This window comes from Xyrauchen texanus, chromosome 35 (assembly GCF_025860055.1).
Source record: "Xyrauchen texanus isolate HMW12.3.18 chromosome 35, RBS_HiC_50CHRs, whole genome shotgun sequence".
Taxonomy (NCBI): domain Eukaryota; kingdom Metazoa; phylum Chordata; class Actinopteri; order Cypriniformes; family Catostomidae; genus Xyrauchen; species Xyrauchen texanus.
The window spans coordinates 39,929,871-39,939,662 of NC_068310.1; the positions used below are offsets into that span (position 1 = coordinate 39,929,871).

Consider the following 9,792-nt stretch of genomic DNA (forward strand, 5'->3'; position numbering starts at 1 on the left):
TATTTAATTGGTGCGTAGTGTGAGGTTGTCTACCTCTGGGTACATCACTCGCCTAGATATCCATGTTCCCTTCTGTGTGCATTTGTCACACCCAAAATACCCGGAATACTGCTTGATTTTCTTCACCACTGCTCTTGCTGGTGCATCACAGACAACACATCTAATTTTGATCTGTTTTCCTTCCAAACCATTGTCAAGGAGTTCCTGAATGTCTTTTATGGCTTCCTCAACAAAATCCAAATTTGTTGGTCTGGAAGGACCAAATGTCAGTGTGACAGGAAAAACTCTGATGGGTGTCAGATGAATGGCACAGAGAATGGGCCATAGATGTGTCCTGCTGCTTCTACATCAATATTAAATGCTATCTCCAGTGCTGTTATTGTTTCTGTCATCTCTTTCGGGTAGTGCTGCAGCTGCTCACTAAGACTCTCTCTAATGTTAAAATGAACACACCCCATCCCTGACTTTGTCACTGTTTTGATTTGTCTTGGAGTTTGCAGCAAGGTTCTTGCTGTTAAAGGCAGTTCTGGATGTCCATGGTTTTTAAGTCCCCTCAGAAGGTCATCAATGGCATTATGAGTAATGAGGTGTTTCATACTCCACTCTTGCAGAAACGTTGTGAGTGAGGCTGGAGGCATTTCATCCACATCTTCAGGCTCTGAACTACAGTCTTCTTCACTGACCGCATTATTCACACCCTCGTGTCCTGAACTGCACTTCTCTTCACTGTCTCCATTTCCCACACTCTTATGCCCTGAACTGCTTTTCTGCTCACTGACTCCAGTCTCTACACTCTCAAAAGCACTATGGATATCCTTGTCATTATAATTTCTTTCATCCATGTTGACATTACTTTGACTGTGTTGAGTTGTTATTGGATGCCATTTTGATTCTTCTCCAATACTCCTTTCAGCCAGTGACCTCCGGGCATATTTCCACTGCCTTGTGTAGCGTTGCCTCATGGATCTTGAGTCCATTCTAAATCCAAAGTTTTAGATTTCATGTAAAATGTTGTTTGGAAATATTTATACATATTTTTATACAGTATTTATAGGACAATACATTATAAGGCCAAAATATTGTGGGATCCACAGGATCTTCCACTCAGGATCTTTTCACCAAGATCTTTTCACGAAGTGTTATTATTTTCTGTGTGACCAGAAATGATAGAGTATTTTAAGTTTCCACTGTATTTTTTGAAGAACACGTTTAGTTGCTCTCCAGGATCTTAGATATTGCCTCGAACGTTCTATTTTGTCCTCACTCATTGTTAAGCCTGTAAATATTTTAATGTCTGAATGTGCTTCTGTTTTTTTTTTTTTTTCAAACAAGAAACCATATTAAGTCAGTAAAATACATTTTCCTTCTTGAAAATACTACTAGGCTACTAATTAGTAGGCCTATTATTATTTTTAATACTGTTAACAGTAATAATAAAATATAATTATTATCATTGTCATTATAATTATGAATAGTATTAATAATACTAATAATAACTTATTTTATTATTATTTGACAGACGGATGGCCGATTTCATTATAGATCTGATCTCATCTTTACAAGCCACGTCTCTCGCTCTCACAGGCTTAGCTGCGAGCGCTGGCGCGTACACCACGCTCACGCGCTCGCAGCCAAGCCTGTGGGCTTTCCATACAAAGTATAGATAAAATTATTAATAATTATATATTTTATTTATTTTAAAGTAACTATAACTTCACAGACATGATGACTGATGAAACGCATAAGTTCATTTCAAAATGAGCGGGTTATTATCCCAAATGACGTCACACAGGCTTAACGGCATTTAACGGCAGGCTATTTAATTATAGCTATTTAATCATAGTGGACGGGGACTATTTAATCATAGTGGACGGTAGTGCAGCGGTTAGCACTGTCGCCTCACAGCAAGAAGGTCGTGGGTTCAAACCCTGGTTGCCCCGGCCTTTCTGTGGGGAGTTTGCATGTTCTCCCCGTGTCTGCGTGGGTTCTCTCCGGGTACTCCGGCTTCCTCCCACCATCCAAAAGACATGCAGGCTAGGTTAATTGGTGTCTCCAAAAAAAAAAACTTGCCCTAGGTGTGGATGTGGATGTGAGTGTGAGTCTATCTATGTGTGGCCCTGCGATGGACTGGCGACCTGTCCAGGGTGTCCCCCGCCTTTCGCCCAATGTTAGCTGGGATAGGCTCCAGCCCCCCGCGACCCTGTACACAGGATAAGCGGTTGACGATGGATGGATGGATGGACTAGTGGACGGTGGGGAAAAAACCGGAAAACCATTGTTTATGTGAAAAGTAGGGGTACATCCTACTGGAAAAGACAGTTAATCAATTTTGTGACAATTAAAAATGTTCATTTAGGTGAAAGCGGCAGTTATTTATCTTATTTATGTGGTTAGAGTAACTTAACGTTAGGTTATACTAGTATGCTATAATTAGATTTTATTATTTACTTTCTTCAAATTTGTAAGCGTAATACCTTTGTAGGGGGTTCGTATGTTTTAAAAGTAAAATCAGTTACGTAAAAAGTACTTTACCTCAAAAATGCTGGTAGAATAGGATGCCCACTTACAATGAAAACCGGGTTCTGCGCGCAGTGGTCACAACCCCTGCTTATATATGCCCGCTCGCGGACAATGGCACGCGCACAAATGTATATTTATATTATTATTATTATTTTTTTTAAATGTAGGCTACATTTATAGAACGATACCTTGCGTTACCTTGTCAAAAAGTGATATACCACAATAATTTAGTAAATATAAGTTATATATAAACTTTTGAATATAAATATGTTAACTAAATTGGCTAGATTTACGAAATTAATTAACAATTAAAATGAATCGGGTGTTGGGTACCTGCCTGGATGGGATGGGAAATATACATAACGTATAATACATATTCAACAACCCATAGGTGGCGATATATGCTATAGTCGTCATAAGCATGCATGCAAGCGAAGAATTCTTAACTTAATTTGGTTAACCAGCTACACGCGAGTTTACTCTATCAACGCGTGGCAGCCCTTATGGTGGAAGCATTCGGCTTTGATGTGCAAATGTTTGAGAAGTAAGTAGAATGATATGGAATAATATGTGAAATGTATGTTTTTTTCATAGTGTGATAATTTGTGGGATTGTGAGCGCTTTCCCAGAGCTGTCTAACGCGTTTTGCACGCGGCCCTGTTAAAGGAGCTTTAAAATTTTTAAAATGCAGTGATGAAATCTATCTTATAGAATTTAAAGTAAATCAAACATGTAAGAGAAGTGCAAGGTGCATCATATGTTAATTAGTTGTGAATGAAACCGTTTTCCATACAAAAATAACGTACAGGAAATATAATTATTAAAATTAAAACACTCATGGATCATTTGTAATTGTTATATATTTTGTTGTAGGATGTAATGGTGAATCGGATCTTTTAAAAATCACATTCATATGAATCTTTTTGTCTCTAACCTACAACTGGGTTATATAGGTCACATGGTATACATTGGCTGCCAGTGTATAAAGAGCAAACTAGCACAGGTCAGTTCTTTTCACTTTTCAGTGTCCCATCATAAATGTACATCTCTTAGAAAATTACAACCTTAGTGATACTAATGTTGTGTTTTCTTTTTAAACACCTAGGCAGGTTTGATGCATGTAGTCAATTGGAAATTGCTTTATCCACTGGAAGCCTCAATGGTGCAAAGTGAGGTTATCCACCACTAGGTCGGTCCAACACCTATGTGTCCTTCTGTGTGCATTTATCACAACAATAGTAGCTACTTGTTTACTACTGGCAAATAACCTTAGGAGCTAAACCATTTTCACATCCATCCATTCGCCAAAACTTAGATGTATTTTTATGTTTTTAATCCAGTCTCTACTTTTGCAAGTGTTCATCTATTCCTCAGTTTATCATTTTGCTGATTTGGGAGGAGGCTGCATTACATGAAGGACACAGATGGGTGACAGGTGAATGATGCACAATAATGTTTCCCCTGTATTCAGCAGTTGGGGTTGGTGTCCCGAGGAACACATCTGGAATACAACAGAGTCAGTTTTTTATTTTATTGTTCCTGTTGAAATAAAACCTCCCCTCCCATTTGTTATTGTTTTAATAAAACTGTTAAACTCTGTATTGAAATTGTAGTGTTGTTTTGTTCAGTCTTGCCAAATAGATTTCGGCCCAACAGTGTATGTAATTGTAAACCATAAAAAATGAAAAATCTTTCAAATAAACCATGAAAAATCTTTAAAATTTATATCATTTCTATATTATAATTTATAATATAGGTATAACATACCTGATTCAAGTCATCAGTTGAGTAGTAAATTACTTAAAGACCTGAAACATTCCAGGAAAATGGTAAGGAAACCCTATGAATATTAAATATGAGCGCCCTCTACTGCCTGTTAATGGTAAGTGATATTAAAATAATAACCTGCAGGGAACGTTCCCAGAACGTTCTCTTTAGGTTATAAAAATTAAACCTAAAAATAACCTGCAGGGAACGTTCTGGGAAGGTTCTCTTTAGGTTATAAAATAACAACCTGCAGGGAACGTTCCCAGAACGTTCTCTTTAGGTTATAAAAATTAAACCTAAAAATAACCTGCAGGGAACGTTCTGGGAAGGTTCTCTTTAGGTTATAAAATAACAACCTGCAGGGAAGGTTCTCTTTAGGTTATAAAAAAGAACCTACAGAGAACGTTCTTATTTGGTTCCCCAAAAAATAACCAAATGAGAACCATATGGGAACGTTAGGGGAACGTTCTGTGTTTACTGGGAAGGCACTCAAGAGATAAAGATGTTCAATTTACAGTCACTCCATCAACAACAGCAGTGTAGTTTAATTCCAGGGTAACATAAATACAATTATAAATGTACATTTTCTTTTACAATAAAAATATAAACTTTGCCAGATTTATGTTCATTGCGTCCGTTACTAAATATACAGAACTGGCCACGAGCAAACTATCACTCAATGAGCTTGTGGCGCGAATTTCAAAGTGACTGTCTCGCGACCTATCGTTTAATCCGTTAAACAGCTGACTGGAAATCTATTGTGCGTTTCTGATAATAATATGTTAGTTTTTATACGTTTTTAATATTTAGTGTGTAGTTCGCTTTGTTAGTTGAGTAATTAACGTTAATGTGTTGGTATTATTAATAGTTATTAAGTGTTAGGTTTGTTTTTGTATATGTAGGCCTATATTAGGAAAATATAAACTGACCATTATCTGTGGAAAAATGTAATGTACGTATGTCTAATGTTTGTACAAGTCATACTATAAACTCTAAATGTTTGATGACATTAAACCTTCACTTGGTTTCATTTTAAGGTTTGTAACCGTCTTAATGCGAAAAGTGTCGCGATTTATACACTGTTTATCGTGTTTAGTTGAGCGTACTCCCAACAGTCGCTATAGAAGGGTTACATAACTAGACATCATCCATCTAATAATACAATAAACACAAAACCGTAATAATGAAATAACGGACAAGTTCATTTCTGACACAGCTCTTCACTGTAACTGTCCAATAAATGCCAAATAAATTAAATATAAATGTACATTTATTTAAATAAAAAATAAAAAAAGAATATTCGAAGAATTAACCAATCAATCGTAAGTCACTACCTGGTTGCTACCAGGAATTGACCAATCACGGCCCATACCGTTACTTGGATTCTTCGCGAAATTGGCCAATGAGGTGCGCGTCTATCTGGTTGCCAAGAGGAATTGACCAATCAGCAGAAGAGCGATGCTGCAGCGGATGTTATAATAAACATCTCGTTCGGCGCACAAATGTTTCTTCAGATTCGAGATTATTACTACAAATACAAATTTGGACACTGTTGAAACGGAGGTAAGTTTCTCTCTCTCTCTTTATATATTTAGACATTATATAAATGCACGTATGTTTATTGTACTTTACTGTAAGACCTGTACACATATCCAACACATATCCAACTTTAAGCATTTAAAAGTACTTTAAACTTTCAGAACGGGTACCACACAAAATAAAATATAAATATCTTCTTTGCCCAACCACCTAAGCCCGGTTATTTTTTGTAATATTGGGTAGAAATGCTCTTATTTCAATTAATAGTGTAATAAATGTTTTTGTTCGACAACCCTTTTATACAAAGCATAAAGTATGAAATAATACTCTGAAAATACAAATTTAAAATTAGGTTCTACTAAGGGGGCCTTGTATAAACCTTGAATCTAATAAATATTCAAGCGTATTGTATATTGTGGCACTGTACTGTATCTCTGCTATATGTTGAGAAAGTGTTAATGACGTTTTCTAAAGACAAAATCGTTTATTTGACAAGACTGCAAATGTATTAAAACAAACAAATTTCATAATACTTAGAATTATGATGATCATATATTGATGATTTTCATCACATTAAAGGGATTGTACATTAAATGAAAATTATCATTATTTATTTACCCTCATGCCTCATTACTTTCTTTATTCTGCTGAACACAAAGATCACATGGTCATACACATCTGGGATGGCATAAGGGTGAATAAATGATAAGATTATTTTCATTTCTTGGGGAACTATCTCAAATGCATCATTCAGTATTCTTCACATGTATAAACTGATCCACTTATCAAGAAGACTAAGAACAGTAGCACTCAGATGACTGTAAGATATAGTAATATGTAACATATGTTTGAACTATTTGCTTAAAGTGTAAAAAAAAAAAAAAACTTAAAAGTGTTCAAGTTGGCAGTACGAGGCTTTGCCATATTGTGAATATAGTCACGGCTGAAGTCACACTTCATGTCATGCTTAACAATATGCAATATATTTCAAAATGTATCATGCCATACTGCTTAATTAATACTCACGACCTCATATACATTACCACAATACCACAGTATATATTAATACTTTTTTTTTTTTATAGAAATGGAGAGCTGAGGGGAGTCTGAATATGTGTGACTCTTCTATGGCCCTAAAGGTGAAGGAGGAGAACAAAAAGAGACCTTGGTCTCGGGCTCTGTCTCCAGAAAAGATCATGGATTCTGCAAGGAGAGCTGTACTGCGCCAAGGTGAAGACCCAGTGAGTTGGCGCAGGCAATAGGGTTTGTGGCTCTTGAAAGTAGGTGTTGACACCTTTTGCCGAACTCGCTCTTTTCCCATCACATATCATCTCGGAAAGGCATTTATTTTGAATAAAAATTTATAAAATATTTATGGAAATAAAGTGCCTAACGACTGTTTAATAATAAAATGTTTATCGGTTAGGGGTAGGTGTAGGGAGGGCTTTATTGTCCATTTAATAATTTTAATAAATATAGTTATTTACACTTGTTACACTTGTTACAATACATGTTATTATTGCATATACTGCATTTATTGCTTTATTGCGCAAGTGTGGAAAGCCCGCGCTATCTTCAAATAACCCAGCGCTGAATCGAGTGGACTGCTGGAGTACTCGTCGTAGAGACTTAGCGAGAGTGGTTGTAGTAAACACAAACGAAAAAGATGAGAGGGAGGCGTCTTTATTAAGACATGTGCCATCTATTCACATGTTCTTCAAATGGAGCCAGGAGGAGAATCAGGGTGAAGAATTTGTGGAAGACAAGCAAGCTAACCAGGGACCAGAGGAGGCTGAGGCTAGTGTTAGCAGCGCAGCACAACCTGAGGCAGAGGATAGCTGTAGCAGCAGCAGCACACAGTGGATTAATCAGGTATTTGACGCAGCGTTGTGGGGGGCAATCAACGAAGATGCTCACGCTGTCCTTATCGATTGTGGACCTGCTGCCTTTCATAACAGAAGGAGCGAATATCCAGCCTCAACCCGTGATGGGGTTTGGGCAGTAAGGTACGCTCCCTCACTAATGATCTGCTGTGTTGACAACTTCCAAATGGGGAAAATGTTTCCTGAGACTGGATCACATATTCACCTTCCACATATAATATGTTTTGCTTTGCCGGTAGGCTTTTTCTGACAGGAAACACCACAAACGTGCGTGAGCTTGAGAAAAGCACAGAGCACAGTAATTCCAGGTTAGCATTGCTTCAGCGCTCATCTGTCAGTGGGATCGCTAAACTATTGCACCTTTTGGAGGGAGAGAGGAGTCTTTCTAAGGGCAAGAGAGCCCCTGAGGGGAGAGGAGGAAAGAGACAGACAGAGAGACAGACAGACAGCTTCTGAGAGACAGAGCTGAGGAGGAGAGAGAGAGACAGACAGGAAGGAAACATTAACAGGTGTGTGTTCTCTTACTGGATTGACTGTTTACATACATAAATTACTCCCAATAGTAATTTTGACATAGGGACAGTCTATAGAGTCTACAAACAACTTCTCAGATTACATTAGTAAATGCTATGCTTGCTGTTTACAACTTTTGGGCTTTTATATATAACATATTATAACTTACTGTGTCAACAGCAACAGCACATAATAAGTCAGCTCGAACATTTAAAAGAAGAGGTGTCTGTGATCAAGGAGCTTTTATTGTCTTTGACAAATCGCAGCTCTCCAGCTGCAGTCCTACCAGAGGGCATCCGTTTGCCACTGAGCAACATGCAGGACCTCGGAATAGTCGAAAATAGGCTTAAGGAGGAGGCCTGCTACAGTGAAAGTGTATATTTTGTTTCTTCAAATACCATATTCTGTAATCAAAAGTTCATTACATTTTCCATTACAGTTTTTCCATTACAGTTCTGTCTTATGAGTACACTAATACATTATTGCCTCTTTTTAGGCAAAGTATCTGGCAACCCATCTGCCAACACAAGACGCATCATTGTGCGCATGCTAACTACCCCACTTGCTCAACAATTGTGCTGACGGCTCTGGCCAGAAGTTGGCCTTTGGGGATATGCTGGTCTGCAGAGCTGTCATAGGTACATTATGTAATGTACATGTGTGATAAGACCATAGAAGGGGAACAAAATCAAAAATTAGATTTGAATTGTAAAATTGTAAAAGGCCAAATTACAGAATATTGTTGGCTTTGGCTCAACCAGGCTAGACCTTTTTTACAGCTGATATTTTTTTAGATTTGACCAAAACTACTACGGTACTTCTACAAACTAAAAGTTTGCTGACATTTTATAACCAGAGGTTGCATTAACGGAAAAGTGTCTGTCATTTAATGAATTTTAAAAACACTGACAGATAATTAAAAATGCTTTCCGTCATTTTGACAAAGTAAAATCTGATTTCAGTTTTGAAATCTTTGTTAACCTGCACTTTATGTGCAAAACAAAATATACAATTGGAAAGTGATATCTAAATTATGGCCTAATGATAATTAAGAATGAAGCATAAATAACATACCATATTATGCTTGTCAGTACATTTTTCTGCGAACACCGCGATTGAAAGGGAGACGCATGTGAGACCTGATGTGAAATGAAATCATCCGCTTCAGATAAACACTTTTTAAAAAATTCTGTTAATAATAATTTTTTAAGTAACGTTAACATCACCGAAATTTAGGCATATCCTTTGTAGAAATTCTTTTTTACGCAAAACATAAATAAAATGTTGAGAAGTTTAAAGGGAATCAATATTAACAGACTAGTTGACTATTATTTAAAATGCTGACTTGCAGCACAAGTCGACTAGTTTGAGATCCTCAAAAGATTCTTGGTGACGTAGGGAACGTCCTGAGGTGGAAATGCCCTAAAAAATGTTTTTTACATTTACTTTTCAATTATTGTTTTCTTACTCACAGATGATGTGACAAAAAGTAACCGGTTAAAATGTGGCTCGGCAAAGCTAGAGACAGGGATGGAGGAAGGAGCAGAAGATAAATGGCATCCACTGGTGC

The 9,792-nt window shown here is 37.1% G+C and overlaps 1 long non-coding RNA gene across 1 annotated transcript; it reads left to right on the forward strand.

Moving 5' to 3' along the window:
• Positions 1 to 2,991: 2,991 nt before the first annotated feature.
• LOC127628637 (uncharacterized) lies at positions 2,992 to 4,013 on the forward strand. Its single transcript, XR_007968683.1, has 4 exons — positions 2,992 to 3,064; positions 3,474 to 3,523; positions 3,626 to 3,709; positions 3,945 to 4,013. It is a non-coding gene; the product is annotated as an uncharacterized LOC127628637 (long non-coding RNA).
• Positions 4,014 to 9,792: the final 5,779 nt, after the last annotated feature.